A 21580-nucleotide genomic window follows, 5' to 3' on the forward strand; every position below is an offset into this window, starting at 1 on the left:
TTCCAAAACTCCTTCTTTCTCTTTTTCTGCATTTCTTTAACCACCCACCATCTTTGCTTTTTCAAATGTGAGTGTGGGCACAGGAGAGGCTGTAGGTGGGAGAGAAGTGGCCAGCACAGGTGAGTGCCAGTGCCTGCAGCCGCTACCATCGCACACAAACCCGTGAGTCAGCCCACTCTGAGGGGAGGACTGGGGGCGGCTCCGTGCCAACAACAGCACGTAAACACACGATTCAGGACGTACCGGCTTGCTAATACCCTAACATTATACGAGCTCGTGTGAACTGTGTTCTTGGGTCTGTCTCCATGGTTTTTAGTCAGCATTTTGAAACACATTTTCTTAACTGTTTTTATTTATTTTTTTTTTTGTATTTGTATATGTATTTCTCAGAACAGAGCCACGTCGAAAGTGCCCCTAGCCCTAAGGTTAGTGTGCTTCTATTCTGAGGATATTGATGTGGTTACATATTGCAAAGCTTAGGTCAGATAATCCATCTAGCTTAAAACATCTGCTGGTAAAAGTATGAAGGACGTCTTCTCAGCTGAAAGCCTCATTTGACAAACATTAAACTCTTGCCCACAGGGATTCCACCACAGCCAAGCTTGAAATGCGCTAATGGGTGGGTTGAAGGTTTGAATTAATCTCATTTTGAAATTATATACTTTGTTCCGCTGACATTTTTTAATGGAGCTGGCCAGGGCACAGACACAGTTCCAGCTAGAATATATACAGACCACTGGGGTTCCCCCTGTCCCCTGTCCTGGGGTTCAGATTTGTTATTATTAAGGTAAAACCAAGTGGGAGTTTGGGGCCACTGAGGTACCCACCATACAGGAGCACCCTCGTTCCTGGAACAGACACTGTAGCAGAGATAACGAAGCCTGTGTCTGATTGGGCACCACATTCCCGAAGCCTTATCTAGGAGTGAAGCCAGGCAGTCTGTATGTTCTGGTGGGAAACTTTAATCTACTCAGCCACTTTCTAATACAGTAAGCACATGAAAGTGAGAAATGGCATCACTCTTTTCAACGGGGCCATTGTTTCATAATCTAGAGATGTAACTGGTGTGTGAGCATGTGTGTGTGTGTGTGTGTGTGTGTGTGGGAGGGTGTGGGTGGGTGTGTGAAAGTGTGTGAATCATCTCCTAACCTGGCTTGACCTTTGATGGCGACACACAAACGCACACCGGTCTGAGTTACACTCTGCCTGTAAGGACTGTCCACTCAGCATGCAAGTGTGGGTGCGCGCATGTGTGTGTGTGTGTGTTTGCATGCTGGCTGAGCAGTCCCAGTATGATTGACAGGGTATATTGTAAAAGATGAGAAGCGTTGTGCTCTTACCAACTGTTGAGATGAACTTGACAATAAAAGAGACCCACATTATTTTGCGTTATGCCTCTCTACGTCAAAGCGTGCAGTGCAAAGTTGTGGTCCAGGACAAATTATGAGCCATTTCCTCTCATTTACAGTGTCCCTGTCAGAGTCGTTATTGTGAAGGCAAACCGAAGACAGACGGTGTGGTACCACAGAACAACGACACGAGGGATCAATGATGACACGACCCAGTAAACACAGAGGTCTCGGTGAGCTGGAGAGAGACGGGCCGTGCGGTTCTGCAGCGGGAAGCCTCCCTCAGCCTGAGCCCAATCATCCGTCCCGTCCTCAGGTCCCCACCAACACATTACGGCACCTCAGCCAGCGTCGTGCCGACCTGGGTCCTCACGAGTCAGATCCGCTTCCAGGAGTTTACCATTTTGTCCCACAAACCAAAGCCCACAAGCTTCTTTTTCCGAAGTCTTAACATTGCGGCGCATTGGCTTTCAAGGAAAAAGGAGCTGTTATTTAAAGAAGAGCGTTCACTCCGCTTGTGATGGCCACAGAGACCGTTACAATAACGGACAGACACCCGCACGACAGCCAAAACACCCATCCGTTTGTCATTAGCACGTGTTAAGGTCACAGCCCCGACATGATCTGAGGCCCTGAACGAGAAGAAAAACTACAATCCCCAGATCAACGTGTTATTTTACAAAATAAACTGACCAGCAGGCCATGCCACAGCATGAAAAGGACCTCAGCCCAAAGCGTGCGGGTCTTCGTGAGACTCGGTCACTTACCGCCACGGTGGCCACCGCCTCCTCTTGCTCTGTGCCTCAGCCCCGGCGGGAATGATGTAAACATGAGCTGCTAGCCTGAAGTGAGGAGCAAATGATAGCCTGTCAAGTAGCCCAAGCTCCTTTCCTCCGCAACCGGTCTTCCTCTTGCTTTCTCTCTCCCTCACATGCTCTCTTTTTCTCAGGCACACACACACACGCACGCACGCACACACACACACACACACACACACACACACACACACACACACACACAGCCACCCACGGGAAGCTGGAACGTAAGGATTCCAGAGCTATTAAGGTGTGCGGCACATATTAATAATCCCACACACTCATGTCTCATAAACTCTTCACACACAGCTCATGCACATACCCCTTCTTCCTCTCCGGTGCACTCTTCTCTTCTCTTCCTTCCCCAAACTCCCTCTTTTTTTTAACTCCCTCCTTCCACACACACATATACACACACTCACACATGTACACACACACAGACACACAAATGTATTACAGTTACCTAACTAACATTGCATGAAGCTCTCAGCATCCCACACACCCACACCCTCCCTCGCCGTATTGCAAAAAAAAGCTCAGAGCCAGCGAAGGCTGCCATTGGTCCGAGCGGCTGCCAGTCACACTAGCTGTGCTGTCCCGTCCTCCCCATAATTAGTCCTCACAGGCAGGAACAGATATCACAGTTGTAAACACAACAAGCGCTCGTCCACCTACCAGCGAGTGCATGAGGTGATTTTAAAGGCACGGAAGCGACACTGAGACTCGTACATACACATAAAGCAGCAAGGCACATTTATATATGACACAATGCACTACATTTCACCTGAATGCCTTAAGACTTAAACGCAAATTAAGTTAAACTCGATTTCAGCTGGCAACATGTTGGAAAACAATAGTACGGATCTATAGGCTGCCACAGACGGCCATGCCGAAAGTTGACGTGAACTATTTCAGGAATCAAACCATCTAAAGGTGAGTTGGGCTCTTGGTCAGGTGGGTGCCATGACTTTATTAAACCATAAGAGCAAACAAGAGTTCTGGAGCCGATTAGTCTGGCATCTGGTTCTGTGGTCTGCTGCTGTTGTCTCCTCCTCTGAGCACAATATCAGAGCCACTAAAACATCTTGGAGATGAATAATCTCAATCTGAGACAGCAAAATGTAAATGTAAATGCCATATTTTGTCAATTGTGATTTTTCACCGCAATCGAAATTTGTCCTCCGCTTTTTACCCATCTGTGCAGTTAGAACACACACACACACACACACACACACACACACACACACACACACACACACACACACACACACACACACACACGATTACTAGTGGCTTTGGATCACACGTGCCCAGAGAGGTGGGCAGCCCTAGCCCGGCGCCCGGGGAGCAGTTGGGGTTAGGTGCCTTGCTCAAGGGCACCTCAGTTATGGCCTCAGGTCTGGAAATCGAACCCACGACCCTCTGGTCACAAGACCAGTTCCCTGTATGTAATGTTTGTTTGTGCTACGATGCTCTTGGTGCATTGCGAAGACAAAAGCACGACCAGCAAGTTCAGAGATAGCAAACATCCTGGCAGACCAGTGAAGGCCATGCTGCGACCAATCTAAAGAAAAACCTGGTGAACAGCTCACGCACACAATGCTGGATGTAAGTATAAATATATCAGAAAGTAGCATCAGGATTTGAATACATCAGCACGAAAGCTGCTAAGGACCGGCAAGTCCCGGGAACAGAAAGGACCCAGGAAGAGTTGCTAAAAAGTTCATAATAAGCCTGCAGAATTACGGGACAAAGTCTCACGGACAGGTGAGTCCAAGAGTGTCCTGCAGAGGAACGTGTAGCACAGAACCCTGAAAAGGTTCTGTGTCCTGTGTGGTACATGCATGGTTGCAGGTAGGATTTGTTCTCCAGTTAGCCAATGCTGGCGGATGAATTCTGCACTGTACACGACCGTCTTCCGGATGAATTCTGAAGTGAACAGAAATATCTCAAGCACAAATGCCTCAGTTAATGCTGCTGCACCCGCTAGCAGGACAACGTCCTGCAACATGCTACCAAGAAGACAGCGGAGTTTGTGAAAAAGCGAAACTATGGGTGACCCACATTGATTTCTACTAAGTATGTGTTTCAATTCCTGAACACAAGATTGCACTGAAGAGCCCAGCAGATGATCCACAGTGCCTGATGATGTCCACTGGTTCCAGACAGAGGGTCTGCACACAAGCACTAAACAACTATTTAATTTAAGATCCAATTACATGCAATTTTCTGAAATGGAGACTAGGCTTAAAAAAGGGCTGTGATTCCTACATGATTCAGCCAATATAGATGTAAATACCCTCAGAATATACCTGATACATTATACCTTGTACTTTAACCTCTTAGTCAGTTTCATTTTTTTCATGTCTAATCTAATATGGAGAATAAAGCAAAAGCATAAAAATTCTGCTACTGGCCAATTCCTCAAGAACTGCACTGTGTAATATAATGACCCATTATAATGGCAATTTATCCTCCTTTAAGTTTAACAGCCTACTGTAGTATCATTTGGGAGTCTCTTTATTTCTAGTGTTTGCATTTGACACATGTTTATCCAAGTGCAAATGCCATCACTGGGCTTTCTACGACTGTTTAAGCCATTACAAAGACATTAGAATGATGCATTCAGAGAGAGAAATAATGACACGATCTTCAAAACCATGAACAGCCAGACAGAATTCATAAGACACAACATGTCTGGCTTTGATGAGCTTTGAAATGCAAACAAACAACTTTGATGAAATGCAAACGTTATGGCCAGTAACATCAGTTGTAGCAGTTAACTGCAGTGCTTCATGGGACACATAGAAAGCCCATGTCATCTATACTTAATGAAAGCTAGAAAGATCAATTAGCATTATACAAATATCATGCTAATTGATATTTGCTAATTGAACACGCTAACTAATCCACATTGGCATTTGAAAACAACTTATTCCTTAAATTAAGAGGCTATAACCTCTGGTCCTTGCATAAAACACATTTTGTTGGGCCCATTTTCCCCACCTATACACAGAAGTGCAGGTTCCAGTGAGACTGCAATAATCAACACATTACTAGGGCAGGATCAATGGAAGTCAGCAGGTGTCAGTAGAGAGAAATGGGGGCGCGACCCTTCATTAAGATCAGCATCTGGAGGTCGATACCAGGAAAAAGCCATTGGCATGGCTCAAAGCCTCTCCACAGAAGATGATTTCTTGATGCTTCTAATATATGTGAAGATAAATGAGGCTCAACTCAGTTCCTGGTCAAAGGGTTAAAGATCTAGGACAAGAAACCCATCTAGGGGCTCTCGTTGCATGGTGTCATGTACTGTGACAATTCTTTACCCAACAGCCTTTACCAAACATGTATACAGGAATTTACACACTGTAGGAGCAAACATGGATTCATTCTGTACTCCTGATACTAAGGAATATGTAGGACATGTAATTGAGCATAATGTTCCAGGCAAATGAGTCAGAGGAGGTGAGTCATGTGTCCTGTTTTTCTCCGCTCTATAGCACAGAAGCAGACTGTGCTATAACATTCCCTACCACTACATCCACTGGAATTCAGAATGATCCAGAGAATTCTGTACCTTAGTTATGAAAGCTCACTTTTTATGACTCTTTAACACTCTGAGAGCTCTCTTGGGTGGAAATAATTGGTATCGCATGTATGAACCATCTTGAGAGAGAGAAAAAAACAGACACCCTATTTGTATATGAAAATAGTGAATTGCTGTATGTTTCTCTGTGGATTTGTGGATTTTTCTGCTAATGAGGCATGACTGTGGGTAGTGGTCTCCAAATCACTTGCTCACTTAATCTCTAATGGATATAACTTTGTTCTTTGATCTTTGAATTGCAGCTACACTACTGGTGAGGGGACACAGCAATCATACAGATGAATAAGCCGCCATCTCCTCTGTTGTAATACCTGTGCATTAACCAAATATAATGGCTAAAACTCTGATTCTCCTGGGGGTACTAAGCTATAACTATATCTAAGTACATAATCTCTATAAAAAGAAAGACAAGGAAGAGAATATATTAGATTAATAGGGGATTATGGGAGAATGGCATGAAATAACGGCTAATCTTTGAACGTTACTCACACAAAGGTCAAACATGATAATGCGTTATACAATTCATGCCAGGGCAAACATTTAAGCCCAAGTTTGCTCCAAACTATTTTTTTTAGGTCTTTACAGAACATTGGATTCTATAATTCATAATTCTATTCATAATGACTGACTGTCTCACTCGTTCTCTCTCTTCCTCCCTCTCCCTCTCTCTCTCTCTCTCTCTCTCTCTCTCTCTCTCTCTCTCTCTCTCTCTCTCTCTCTCTCTCTCTCTCTCTCTCTATGATGCAGTCAGACAAGTCATCATTGGGCATCTCCTTTTGGCTCATAACACTGAACCACCATATTTTAACACTTGACTACAGAAAAACTAGTTGCTTAGCAACCTTTACAAGCACTGTGAAGCAATGCAGGAGAATATAGAGAAGCCTCACGACCTCCACACAAAACTCGGCAGCTCCGCACTACAGACGTGTCCACTGTGATGAGACCTGTTACTCTTTTCTACTGAGTTCATCACTTTCATTAGTGAAAGATATCAGCTGTTTTTACATGCGGTGTAAACTGAGATTATGCACATGTGTATATGTCCATGAGTGTGTGTGTGTGTGTGTGTGTGTGTGTGTGAAGAGATAAATGAATATACAATACAATGTATATACTATTACTGATTCCCTTTAAGTAAGGGTTTACATATAAAGTTTGTGTGTATATGTGTATGTGTGTGTGTTGTGGTTACAGTGTAACGAAGCTAATGAATCAGGCCAAACCATTATTGTTCTGGTCTGGCAATTCCCTGAACATATCCACTGTGAGCCAAATGACAGCACCTGTAGGGCGGAGGACAGGGCGGAAGACAGGGCGTGTCAGAGCGGAGCTTCACCTCACGAACAGTACAGCCAATAAGGATGCTCCCTCAGGTCTCTGGAAAATCAAGCGCACTCGTATTTTGGTTTCACTTTGTTTTTTTTGTTTTTTTTTAAGCTCACTCGCCTCAGAGAGGAAGAGGAGGATGAAGATGAAGTGATGTCGTAACGAGAGGCCCGAGGGACAATTTTTACTTTCTCTTTTTTTCGATCTGGTTTTGGTTTTTCCTGCCGTTGGCTAGTACCGGGTTGGACCCCCTTTTGCCTTCAGAACTGGCTTAAACCTTCGTGGCAGATTCAACAAGGTACTGGAAACATTCCTCATAGCATCATGCAGTTGCTGCAGATTTGTTGGCTGCACATCCATGATGTGAATCCCAGTTCCACCACATCCCAGAGGTGATCTATTGGACTGAGATCTGGTGACTGTGGAGGCCATTCGAGTACAGTGAACTTATTGTCATGTTAAAGAAACCAGTCTGAGTTGATTCACGCTTTATGACATGGCGCGCTATCCTACTGGAAGTAGCCATCAGAAGATGGGTACACTGTGGTCATAAAGAGATGGACATGGTCAGCAACAATACTCAGGTAGGCTGTGGCATTGACACCATGCTCAATTGGTACTAATGGGCCGAAAAAAGGGTGTGAGGAAAATATCCCCCACACCACTGCACCACCATCACCAGCCTGAATCATTGATATAGGCAGAATGGATCCATGCTTTCATGTTGTTGATGCCCCAAATGCCTGCTCATGCTGATGGTAAGATAGGCAGAGCCTATCGTCAGTGTGAGAGAGAGAAGCGAGCTTACATGTAACGAATCAAGGGGACGGGTGTGACGCAAACGCAAGTAGTACTATAAATTATTAAATTAAACAAACACCAAATGGAACAAGAGAGAACAACCAAATAAAAGAGAATACACACTAGGGTGAGCATAAGAGTGACAACACAACAACCATGTAGCACACAAAATAAAACTACTTTAAACACATTAAAATACACTTTAACACGCTAGTGGAAGGAGTACAAGGCTTACAACGACGGATATACTAACAACCACGAACGCATGACACAACTACTACTTACACCGGACAGTTAAACTAAATGAACAAGAAGATAGAAACGCACAGGATAAAAGATACACTAACCTAAACAAGAGAGACAAATGCTACAACTAAACCAAACTACATAGGGAAATAAGACTGACAGGGAGACATTAAAAAGCTGAAGACGTAGAGCTGAGCATAGAAGAGGAGAACAATACGGAGGGGAAACACGCACAACAAGAACCAACTAAATAAATCAAGGTAAGAAACAGTAAGCACAGGAGAGGTGGAGAAACAGAAGCAAAGCGAAACGAGAACCAGAACCAAAACAGGGAAGGCAAAATAGAACAAACTGTACCAGCACACGGGAGAAGCGAAGGGGAAGCACTGGTTACAGAACGCGGAGAGAATGAAGCACAGGATACACAGGAAACCTTACAAACAGGAGGGTAAAACCGAGACGAATATATACTCTGAAACAGGGGAGCGAACGAGACACAGGTGCGAACACTGAAGACAGGGGTGTGACAGACAGAAGGGAAACCAAGGAAACAGGGATAACTAGGCGGGACCAGGGAGGAGGGCAGAGCTGGACGTGACATTACAATAGAAAATAAACAACTCAAAACAATGCTGAAAAATCAACGGGTAAAAAGTAAAGCAAAGCCGTAAGTACTCAGAAGAAAATAAAACAGAAGGCCAAAAAAACTCAATGCGTAAAATGCGTTGACTGGCAGTGGGCAAAACACGCTGCAACAAACAAAACATTCCCAAAACAAAGGTAAAACGGATTGGAAGAGAAACAGTTGGAGGAAAACTTGAAAATTTTTCCAATATTCTATTGTCCAATTTTGGTGAGCCTGTGCAAATTGTAGCTTCAGTTTCCAGTTCTTAGCTGACAGGAGTGGCACTTGGTGTGGTCTTCTGCTGCTGTAGCCCATACGCCTCAAGGTTCCACGTGTTGTGCATTCAGAGATGCTCGTCTGCATGCTTCGGTTGTAACAATGGGTTATTTGAGCTACTGTTGCCGTTCTATCAGATCGAACTAGTCTGGCCATTCTCCTCTGACCTCTGGCATCAACAAGGCATTTGTGACCACAGAACTGCCACTCACTGGATATTTTCTCTTTTTAGGACCTTTCTATAAACCCTAGAGATGGTTGTGCATGAAAATCCCAGTTGATCAGCAGTTTCTGAAACCAACAACCATGCCATGTTCAAGGTCACTTGAATCACCTTTCTTCCCTATTCTGATGGTTGGTTTGAACTGCAGAAGATCGTCTTGCTGCCATGTGATTGGCTGACTCGTCATTTGCATTACTGAGCAGTTGGACAGGTGTACCTACGTAGCTACACTGGAGTAGTCAGGCCAGTCCGGGATAGACATAGGGCTGAAATGAACAGGCTTCAGGAGAGAGACGCGAAAGGTGGGATTAATGCAATACTGTGGGGGTAATAAGAGCTTATAGGTGACAGCACTGACTCATTTAAGTATCTTGAAAGGTCCGATGTAACGAGGACTGAGTATGTAAAGTGTGATGTAGCTGCACGTGAGCTAACTCCCAGGTCCGGGCACTGTGCTTCAGCAATGCTAGAGTGCTAGAGCAGGGACATCCGAAGGAGTCTTATCCCATGGGAAGAAAGGCGGTTGGTAGCTGTAGACGCATTGAAAGGGAGTGAGTTTCCACACGCGGGAGGTGAATTTAACTCCCCGATCAGAGATGACCTACAGTCCTCAGGTAGGCTGTAGATGCGAAACACATACTGGAATATGTCAGATGCCATTTCCATGGCTGTGGGTAGCTTGGGGCAAGGAATGAAATTACACATTTTAGAAAATCTATCCACCACGACCAGAATAACGGTATTACCCCCCAAGACTGGAAGATCTGTGATGAAATCGATCGCAAGATGTGACCATGGTCAATGGGGAACAGGTAGTGGGAGGAGCTTACCTGTAGGCAGGCTACGTGGGGTGCACAATTAAGCACAAACTACATACGCGAGCACATAGTTGCGGATGTCATCCTCCCACGATGGCCACCAGTAACGTTGAGTAATGAGGTGCTTGTATTGCTTACCCTCGGGGCAGTCATCAGGATCCGGGTTGGTACGTAGTGCTTCCTGTAAGTCATTCTGAACGTCCCATCAGATGAGAGCAAGGAAACAAGAATCCTTTAAGATGTGTTCTGGGGTCACTCGGTGTCTTCTTGTGGATCCGGGATAAAGCATCCGCCTTGGTATTCTTGGAGCCGGGTCTGTAACACACTGAGAAACGGAAGCGAGAAAAGAATAGAGCCCACCTGGCTTGAAGTGGGTTTAGGCATCTGGTGGATTTTAAATATTCAAGGTTTTTGTGTATACTAGGAAAGGTTGTTCCAAACCCTCCAACCAATGACGCCATTGCTCCAGAGCGAGTTTCATGGCGAGGAGTTCTCAGTCTCTCATGTCATCTGGTTTTAACTTTCTGGAAAAATTGGCGCAGGGGAACAACTTCGGTGTATTCCCCTGTCTCTGTGACAGTGCAGCACCCACGCCCACTTCTGATGAAGGGGAGTTTAGGCTCTGGAAGATGTAATATAGTAGCACTTTTGAATGCAGTCTTTAGGGTATTAAAGGCTTGATCTTCCTTGGTGGTCCACACGAAGTGCTGCTTCCCCCCCCTTCAGGAGGTCGGTAAGAGGGGCTGCCAACGTGCCAAAACCCCTGATGAACTGACAGCAGAACTTCGCAAATCTTAAGAACCGTTGTAGTTCTTTTGTCGAACGGGGTACTGGCCAGTTGGTCACAGCTTCCACCTTATTTTCATCCATGGCTATCTGGCCCTGGGCCGTTCCCCAGGTGCCAGTTTCTGAGAGCTGTTATATCCTGAGAAAGGATATAATAAAGTGGACCTTTTGGAGTTCGGTTTGGAACTGGGCAGGGTGGTAGGTGAAATACATGGAACACCGCATCAAGAAGTTACGACAGCGTTCAGGGAATCAGTCGTAACGTTTGAGTGCTGCTACCGGAATGCTCAAGGGTGGAACGGTGGCCACTGTAGGAGCAGGGATTGCGGCTCCTTGGTTCTGTGTGGCTGCGGTGACTTGATGGACTGTTTCTGACAGAGCAAAGATCGTGGCTTCCTAGTTTCGAGCCGTCTCTGTGAGTTGTCTGACTGTCTCGTTCAACGCAGCGATAGTAGTCTCCCGGTGTGCCAGATGATTTGGAGCTTTTGCTGGATCCATCATGTTGACGAAGTATTTTGTAATGTAATGTCGGGACTGAGAGGGATCCACATGCAAAAGCACAATGCTCTTTATTTGACAGATTGATTTAACAATAGTCGATGCGTTGGTAATTGAGAGGCGAATGTTAGCTTGCGTAGCTACACTGGAGTAGTCAGTCTGGTCCGGGGTCGTAACAGGATAGCAGAGTCTGAAAGGTACCAGGGGGCTAGGCAGGAGACGAGGTCTAGGGAGTAAGCAGAGGTTGGTACACAGGAAGGTAGACAGGAGAATGGAACGCTTGGTATGCAACATGGGTTGGCAAAACTTTGCAACCAGGAAGTGAAACGAAGGTGTATATGAACTTCTGGGGGGAGGGTGTGGTTATGAGCAACAGGTGAATGCAGTTAAGGCTATTAGGCATCATTCCTGACAGTCACCAGCCATCTCTTGTAAACAGCTCCGGTCCAGTCACGTGAACACACGGGTCAATGCCACTAGACATCCTGCAGTCCTCCAGGTCTTCCTTGTTGCTTCAGGCCAGAGAACAGCACTGGCACTGGCTGTCATATGTGTGTACTCTGTATTTGCTGACTGAATCAGTATTATGGTAACCCGAAATGTTTGATATACAGCAGGAATGTGATATATGAACACAACCTCGAAAGCATACACAAAACACCAGTGACGTCAGTAACGTGTTACTTAGTAACGTGTTACTTAGTAACGCGTTACTCTAATCTTACTCTAATCTTTTTTTGGTAAAGAGTAATATAACGCGCTACTATTTCCAGTCCAGTAATCAGATTAAAGTTACTTATCCAAGTAACTGTGCGTTACTATTTTTATTTTCCCTAGTAAAATATATATATTTTTGCTTTCTTCTTGGCTCAGTTCTACTCAGTTCTAGTTTTACTTTTGATTAATTAATTACAGGAAAATTAACGCACTAAAAAAATTAACACATTTTAACACATTTAACGCATGAGACACTTTTGCACCATGGAATATTTCTCAGTGCACGAGTTCCAGACATACAGATTATATGGACGCACAATAAGATCATGATGGAGATGACTGAAGAGGCTACGCTGGTGGATGGGATATTTAAATATAAGAAACTTCCAGATGGAAGTACAAACAAAAATAGTGTTATTTACACTTTATATAGGAAGGAGTCCGCTTTTCACTGGAGCACTTCCACCCTTCGTTACCACCTCAACGCAAAACATGTTGGGGCTAACGCGCAGGTCAGTAATGATAACTTAGCTGATAAATGTATTCCTAGTACGATAGGGTGACCAAACGTCCGTATTTCCCGGGACTTGTCCGTATTTTACATCCTGTCCCGGGCGTCCCGGGTTTTTTTTTTAAGTGAGGAAATGTCCTGGTTTTTAAATTACCTTCATTGGACCATTAAGACTGGATTAAACTTTCGTGAGTGGCCGTAGCGCGCGACTCCGCACGCGTTTATACATGACGCGTCACATTATTTGTGTTGTTCGTGTATAATCTGAAATAATAGAAATAATCTGTGATTACCAAGATGTCTTTGGTGTTACTGCGATCTGGCTCCAATGACAGGAAGTCCATACACACCAATTCTAGGGGTCTGGTTGCTCTGATGTTAACTAGTGGAGCAGCTCTTTCAGCTGGTGCTTTCCTGAGTACACAGCGACTACAAGTCTTAAGCTTCCTCTCTACATCTAATGCCATTTGGGGCCAATAAAAGCGTGCTCTTAAAAGATCTAGGGTACGCTCAAATCCTAGATGGCCCATGTCATCATGGAGGCTCTTCATTACCATCTCTCTTAGCTCTTCTGGTAGAACTAACTGGAAATTGACATCTTGTCCTACTTGTCTTTTCCTGTACAAAATTCCATCCTTCAGTTGTAACCGATTCCATTCTCGACACATCATGGAAAGTTTTGGCATCTCTCTTCTCGCAGATGGGGGTGGCACCTCTCCCCTTTCAAAGGATGAGATTACTTCTCCGATAACAGGATCTAATCTCTGCTTCTGTTGTAACTCAGCCTCAGTTATCATCGGGATTACAGGAAACCCTTCAACATGTTCGCCCAACACGAAAGCGTCAGGTATGGAATCAGGATGAGTGGCCAAGGATCCGACTAAGGGAATGGATTCAACTTCTGATGCATTCAAGGATGGCTGGCATACTAACCGAGCTTCACAGATTGCTTGGACCACTTCTGTGCTCACTTCTGCATTAGTGGTAAGCTCTGGTAAGTGCTGCAGTGTAAACTGTCTGATTCTGTCTTGTTCTTTCTGTGATGTAGGATAATCTATCCTAGTATTCATGGGATGGCGTGAGAGAGCATCTGCATCTAGGTTATGTTTCCCAGGTCTATATTGCAACTTAAAGGAAAACGTTGACAAAGCTGACAACCACCTGTAGCTTGCAGCGTCCAACTTCGCTGAAGTGAGGATGTACGTCAGCGGATTGCTGTCAGTAATCACTGTGAACGAATTTCCATATAAATAGTCAGAAAATTTGTCTGTTACAGCCCACTTGAGGGCCAAGAACTCAAGCTTATGCGCTGGTTATCGCGCTTCACTCTTTGAAAGACCACGACTGGCATATGCTATTACTCTTTGGTGCCCATCCTGCTCCTGGTATAAGGCAGCTCCGAGACCAATGGTGCTGGCGTCGGTGTGTAAGACGTATGGCAGACTGGGGTTGGCAAATCCCAGGACGGGGCTGAAGTAAGCTTAGCGATGACTGTGTCAAAAGCTTCCTGACAGTTTTCTGTCCAACGGTCTCCAAACAGTTCTTTTGGCTTGTAGTACTGATTTTGACTTTTGGTCAGTTGACACCCTTTTCTCTTAGGAGCATATCCAGCAGTTAGCTCATTCAGGGGTTTGACTATCTTTGAGAAGTCTCTGATGAACCTTCGATAGTACCCTGCAAATCCTAAAAAGGAACAGTTCTTTGAGGTTCTTGGGACTCGGCCAGTTCTTCAGGACTGCAATTTTCTCTGGGTCGGTTTCAACTCCATTACGGGATACAATGTGTCCAAGGTATCTGACAGATGTTTGGAAGAATTTACACTTCTCAGGGGATAGCTTGAGACCATATTCCTTGAGGCGTTGGAGAACTTTGAAAAGGTGCTCCTCGTGCTCTTCCAAGGTTTCTGAGAAGATGATGAGATCGTCCAGAAAGACAATGACTTCTCTCAGATTGAGGTCTGACATACACTTCTCCATGAGCCTTTGAAATGTGCTTGGGGCATTGGTGAGCCCTTGCGGCATACGATTCCACTCCCAGAATCCTAATGGGCATACAAAAGCTGTTTTGTGTTTGTCTGCTTCTTCCAGCTCTATCTGATAATACCCTGACTTCAGATCAAGAACTGAGAACCACTTGGACCCTGTCAGCAGAGAAAAGGTTTCCTCCAAATGAGGTAGAGCATATGCATCTTTCACTGTTTGCAGATTGAGTTTACGGTAATCTACGCAGAGCCTTACTTCACCGTTTTTCTTCCTGACTACAATAGGGGATGAAAAGGAGGACTCAGACTCTCTGATTACTCCAGACTCTAATAACTCTTCTAGATGTCTTTTAACTGCATCAAAGACCTGAGGATGTATGGGTCTAGCTCGCTGTTTGAAAGGAGTTTCATCAGATGCGATGTTTCACTTGGTTTGTGTGTCCAAAGTCCAGGTCATGGTGAGCAAAGATTTCAGGCATAGCTCTCAGTTTGCACGCTATCCTTTCTCTCCACTCAGTTGGGATAGGTGAATCATCAAAGTCGAACTTGATATTTGCATCTGTGACAGAGGCTGTTCAATGCATCACTGGGCAGGATTTGTTGCAGTGCATGCAATTCAGCAAGAACTCTGTTAGGAGTTAGGGTGATATCATGGTCTGTCTCATTCCTCAGCACAACAGGCAGCTTAGCATGAAACTTGTCAGGCAGAGTAATCAGGCTGTTGGTCACAATGAGGCCACCAGGAAAAGAAGCTGTTGAGGGTGACTCCAGAACAACCCAGCGGTCGGCACCTCGGTGGTTTACGGATCCTTCCACAATAGAGCTCTGGCGTGCTGGGATGACCTCGGGTACATTACTGTGGAGCCTTATGGTGCCTACTGTGCAGTTTTCAGTTTGTTTATGTCTCATTTCCAGTGTTTTCAGGACCATTTTATAGCCATGATGCGGTGACTGATGGTTGAGCCGATTCCTCTCAAAATGCTTCTCATACAGGACATACAAGGTGTTTGTTCCTATCAGCAAGGTGGGTCGCGTGGCTTTGCTGATGTCTGCGACAACTAAGGCTAGGGTAGGAACTTCCACAGCTGTACCTAGAAATTCTTTTGGAAAAGTGATATTCAATTCTACATAACCTGAATAAGGAACAGGCTGTCCATTAGCTGCTTCTACTTCTAGAAGATCACCAATATGGTTACATCTCAGGGTTGGCTGATGTGTCTCATGAAAGGATTGGGAAACAGTTGTCACCTGTTACCCTGTGTCAAGCAAGCAGTTGTATGTCTGTCCATTGATTACCACTTTAGAAGTACACTTGGTCCCTACGAGACCTCTTGGTAAGTTACCATATGTTTTGGTCTGCATGGTTTGGTTATTTACACTGGCCCTGGTAACATTAGGGTTCTTAGTTCTCTGTGAGATTGCCGGGTTCACTGGATTGCGTTCTCTGTCCCAAGCATGCTGCTTCTCAATCAATTGCTTCTTTTTAGCAGCTACTAGGGAAGGATTGGAATCAGCTGAACAAAATACAGCAGTATGTCCGTCTTCCCCACAGCAGAAACAGTACCATGGTCTTGGCCTTTGACTGGGCTCTCGGGGTGCACTTATCTGTGTTTCTTGTGTCACTGCTCTGTCTCTTTTCTTGTTTCTCATCTCTGACAGCATTGCAATGGGTTTCTGTGGCTCTGGAACCATCATGTTGGCAACTTGACTCTGTAAGTGGGCCACTTGTTGTCTCAGCTCTAAAATAGCACCGCCTGAGTACTCAGGGCATTTTGGCTTCTGCTTTGACACTTTAAGTTGCCCTTGCAGGTCTTTGATTTGTTTTCTTAGGCTGTTAACCTCAGTACTAAGGGATTCTTCTTCTTGGCTTATGTCACAAGTCTCAGCCCTGACAGCATGGGAACTGGCACGAAACTTTGCATTACCAAGATGCTTCTTCATTCTCACGTCTTTGGCGATGTGTTTATCTTCTTCCATACGAAGATGGAACAAAAGCTCAGAAAAGGAAGGTGGGTTGTTCCTCTTTTGTTCCAGCTGGAGATCAGCAAGTAATGCATTATCCCAACATCTACGGCAGAACTGGCGTAACAGGTGCCTGTTCATTTCACTGGGGGGTAAACTGCCTTGTTTGATCACTTTACTTAAGACAATGTAGAGCTTTTGGAGGTATTCAGATGGCTTTTCACCAGCATCCTGTAGAGTATTCAAAAATCTAGCAAAGAGCTCATCGCCGTCTTCGACAGTGGCGTAAGCTGAGTCAAGTAGATCAAGATACGCTCTTGGGGAAGCCTGTGGTCCCAGATGCTTTACTAGATTAGCTGCTGGAGGCAAAAGACTATCAAGAACTCTTCTAGATCGACACAAGTCTGACATTGCAGGGTCTTGCAGTAGTAGTTCAACATTGTTTCTCCAAGTCTCATAATCTATCTCATTGTTAGGATGGGGTTTCTTTCCTGAAAAGACTCTGAGCCTTACTGGGGCATTTGCAGATGCTGCGGTTTCTCCACTCCTTATAACATGTTCAACAACAACTCGTTGGATAGCAGGTGGGTTCAATTCCTCAAGTGTGAGCACCATATTATGTCCCGATCGTCTTTCTGAGTTCATCACTGAGAAGCTCTGAGAATGCGTTGGTGAATGTGGATAAGCTGAAGGCACTTGATTCATAGGTTCTGCCTCACATAAGCTGGAATCATCTTGGATTCGGTCAGTTTGGTTGTCTTCTTGAGATTCCATTGTTTCACGGCATAGGGAGAGTTGCTCTTGTAAAAGTTCTACTAGTGGTTTTCTGCTCTGTGCTGCTAGCTTTTGAAACTCTGCTAGGAACCAGTTTGCATCAGTTTTTGTGGCTGACATCTTTTTGCCTTGAACTACGGTAAGTAAGGGGCAGCAAAGGTCTTAGAGTTCCGAGAGCTAAAGAGCTTTTAAACTCGATTATTGCACTTTTGTGAAAGGCTGACGTGGGGTTATCAATATGAAGTACCCTTCCAATGTAGCCATGCTGCTCTAAATAGTCAAATAGTTCTGTATCTATCTCTGTCTCAGTTAAACCACTAACAAGAACTGAGTTAGCGACATTAACTGCTTCTTGTTCTACAATCTCCATGGTGAGTATACACTTTGAGTATGGATTTAGATCTAGCTTTTGCTTAGCTTACTTGTGTAGTTTATAGGTACGTGTTCTAGTTATTTGGTCTCACTGCTTTCAGTTTTTAATGCTCCTGGCTGGCTCGCCAAGTTTTATGTAGCGCTTTAGACACGAATGGGTGATGACGTACAGTAAGGTTACCTCAATTGACAATAGGGATAACACCAATGGACCAGTTAGGTTCGCTCGGGGAGCAAGTACATGGAAGAAATGAGACCAGGGATTGTTGAAATTAGAAAATGTATTGAAAGTTCTTTTTGTAAGATCTTTTAAATAAAACAAACGATCTTTAAACAAAACAGGTGTTCACAAAATACAAAATACAATTTTCACAGAAAGTAAAAATAATCTGAATGATCAACCCACAGGTAAATATGCACCTTTACTCAGTTTCACCTTTTACTTTGAGTTAAAGTGTTAATCAGGTCTAACACATATTTCTTTCTTTTAGATGTATTTAGTCAACCTCTGTAAGTACTTATTATTATTATAGTATATTTACAGCTATTTTATCAACTAATTAATTTATTTATCCTTCTAGGTTCCCTTTAATTTAGAAGATAAGTATTACGGTAAGTATTATATTTATTATCTTGGTAGTCTAGAGTTTAGAAATTTATTCTTCGTTTTAAGAAGTTAGTTCAGGATTAGTTCTATGTTTGATTAACCTTTAGATTATTTAACCCAAAACCATGAGTTTTACAGAACAATGAACTGTTACAGTAAAACAAAAAAAACCAATAACCTCTTGTTTTTCTTTTCACAGTTCTCAAATCTACAGAAATAAAATAACTGTTCAAAACAATTAAAATGTCTAACTTCTCAATATGTCTTGTTTCAGTGTCTAATATTTTTTTCTTCCAAAAAAAATGCTTTTGAATCAAAATTCAGTTCATTCAATTACCAGTGTCCGTGTGAGTGTAAACTGCTCAAGAAAATATTCCAAAGGGAAAATATACTCAAAGTTTACTCGTGTTGTCCGATACGGGCTTGGCTCGCCATCTTGACACCCCCTCAGTGCACCAGCCGTGTGCAGCTGAGCGATGTGAAGAGAGTTCTTGAAGATAAATCAATCCCAACCAAAAAAACTGACCGAATCCATCCCGGTGTTCTTACACCGTATATTTTGATGAAACCTGGTTCAAAGTTCTCCTCCATCTGCAGATTACCTATGACTAACTTAGAAAGTTTGAAAAGCTCGCAAAAGGACAAACTTTCCTCCGTTTACTCTACTTTAGAGACGTCCTAGGTTCAGCGACCATACTCAGCTATGATTAGAAAAGCTAAATCCTAGCATTTTCTAGGTTTAATACTCTTAGGATCAGAAGTGCTCTCTTCATCTCTCACACAGAAGTCGTTCTGAGTATCCGAGCACTGCCCACTCCTCAACATAACCCGCCTCCTTCTCACGGAGCAGTATGATTGGCTGCTGTTTAGCGCTCTTTCACTCTCTGGAAAACTGGTTGGCTACTTTTTTAGCGCATTGAACCCTCTGAGAACTGATTGGCTGCTTTTTTTTCTTTTTAGCGCCTTTAAATCTATTTTATTTCTTTTCTGAAATAAATTAACAGTTTCTCTTTTTTTCATTTTAACCTCTGTCTGGAAGAGTTTTTAATCTATTAGTGAATTATTTATACTATTTCAGAATAAATATAGATTATAATTATTATTTGCATTCTCCATTAATCTACTTTATCAGTGTCTGTGACCCATTTAAGACCTGGGTTACATTCGCTCTCTGTGGTCGAAGGTAAATGCTTACAAGAAGCGCTGCACATTGCGTCAGCTGATGCAAGTTACGAACTACCATCCAGAAAGACAATGTCGAAGAAAATCCAGCAGCTGTATGATGAGGAAAGGGAAGTAAAACAGGTTATTGTGAAGTGGCTCTGACTGGGGATCACTGGACCTCTGTTAGCAACAAGAATTATCTTGGTGTGACAGCTCATATTATAGATGATGAATCTATAGATGATGAAGATCCAGTCATTTGCTTTGAGCATGCAGAAGACCACTTCTAGGCACTATGGAGATGCCTGTGGCAGAGGCCTGGGAAATTAAAGAAAAATATACCATCTAAAATGGTATTAAAAAACATCTTCTGATTTACTTCAATTCTTCCAATATCCTGAGCAAAACACCCAAAATTAAACAACATTTTTGGTCAGAATTTCCAGTGTTCTGAACTGTTTTCTGCACTCATCTATTGGTCTGTGTAGTAGACTGGTGGAAAAATAAACAAGATGTTGAAGTTTATGATTATGTTCATTGATTCATTCATCATTCAAACTTAAATTACTATTTCTCATGTTAAATACTGAAATGCGCTTAAAATGCGATTAATTTCGATTAATTAATTACAAAGCTTCAGATTAATTCGATTAATTTTTTTAATCGCGTCCCACCCCTATTCATTTCACAACAAATAGCTGTCTGACAGTTTGCTTGTATTACATTTACAAATAAATTTACAAATAATACCGCGCAGCTACACAAATGTAATGTCAGGAGATACTGTAGCGACTACTACTCCTCACGGTGAATTCCCTAACGGACAGACACTTGGCCACTCAAGGTGTCTTATCCCTTTAAGTGACACTGGGGGGCGGCACCTGCGCGCGCCAGGGTTGCGTTATCAATAAAGTTTCCCTCCTCTGGATTATTGGATTAAGCAGTTTCTGCCTCGGTTACCAAACTTGCTTCAATACATTGTTACTGTTAAAAATGCACTTCCAATAAAGTGAGTTAATTGGAAAAATTTATTTTGCTGCTGAATGTAACTACTAAAGTAACTTGTAATCTAACGTAGTTACTTTTAAAATAAAGTAATCAGTAACTTAATTAAGTTACTTTTAAAAGGAGTAATCAGTAATCGGATTACTTTTTCAAGGTAACTAAGCCATCACTGCAAAACACAATAACTGATATCACAAATGAACATGAATTTGTTATTAAGTATAATTATTAAATATAATAAAAATTATTATTGTTGTTATTACTATGGTTAATTGATTCATTAATTACAGATTTCTGATAAATAAAAATAAATAACCAAACATCTCTTGAACTTAGGACATTTTGCGGAGGAATCTGAAAAGCCTTTTTTTGACAGATGAATGAAACTTAAAGTTTCCCAATCTAACTCATGCAGCTGAAGCCCGTAGATGGGGTGAAAATGTGACCTCAGAAGCTTTAGGTTGTCCTCTTGGGAGATAACCTTGAAATAAAGGCTTTTTGAACGGCTTTTCAGTAACAGTCCATGGGACTGGAGATATGTTTGGTTTCCCACTTTCTTTCTTTCTTTTTTTTCAAAAACTTTGACCCCAAAGAGCACTCTAAAGATTTTTCATTGTACTGGGCAGAGAGTCTGTTCTGGCTTTTAAAGCACTTGCTTATTTTATATATATATATATATATATATATATATATATATATATATATATATATATATATATATATATATATATACATACAGTGCTTTGTATGATGTTTGTTTTCTGTATGGGTTGTTACCCAATGTGCCCAGGGCACCGGTGTCTCACCATCAACAGTGTAAAAAAGGCGGGTTTTGGGGGTTTCTGGGGCCACTCTTTGAAGCTCTCCACCTTCCTCTGTTACTTCTTCTGCCTCTCTTCCTGTCTTCACAGCTCAGCTGAAGACCTTTCTTCACTCGCTAATACTCCCCAACTTTCCCCTCTTATATATAATTATGACCATGTAAAGCAGCCTTGTGTTAGTGAAAGGTGCTATACAAAATAAACGTATTATTATTATTATTGCCAATTTACGATCATTTAAATCCAATTGATGCAAATATCATCCTTCTGTTTGATGAGGTCACCTCAAA

The 21580-nt window shown here is 43.1% G+C and overlaps 1 protein-coding gene across 12 annotated transcripts in view; it reads right to left on the minus strand.

Annotated features, from left to right (window-relative positions):
• Positions 1 to 21580, minus strand: part of dock3 (dedicator of cytokinesis 3) — a 173872-nt gene that overhangs the window by 79180 nt on the left and 73112 nt on the right. Inside the window, exons 1-2 of one of the 12 annotated variants that reach the window (XM_077008222.1) lie at positions 2487 to 2623; positions 2117 to 2191 (exon numbers count right to left, since the gene is read on the minus strand). The exons of 9 other annotated variants lie outside the window; for them this stretch is intronic. The gene's annotated coding sequence lies outside the window, so the exon portion shown is untranslated. Of the gene's footprint in view, positions 1 to 1340; positions 2075 to 2116; positions 2385 to 2486; positions 2624 to 21580 lie in introns of those variants that run through there. 2 more of the 12 variants (XM_077008213.1, XM_077008229.1) reach the window with 2 other exon arrangements.

The sequence above is a fragment of the Brachyhypopomus gauderio genome, chromosome 1 (genome assembly GCF_052324685.1).
Source record: "Brachyhypopomus gauderio isolate BG-103 chromosome 1, BGAUD_0.2, whole genome shotgun sequence".
In the NCBI taxonomy this organism is placed as follows: Eukaryota; Metazoa; Chordata; class Actinopteri; order Gymnotiformes; family Hypopomidae; genus Brachyhypopomus; species Brachyhypopomus gauderio.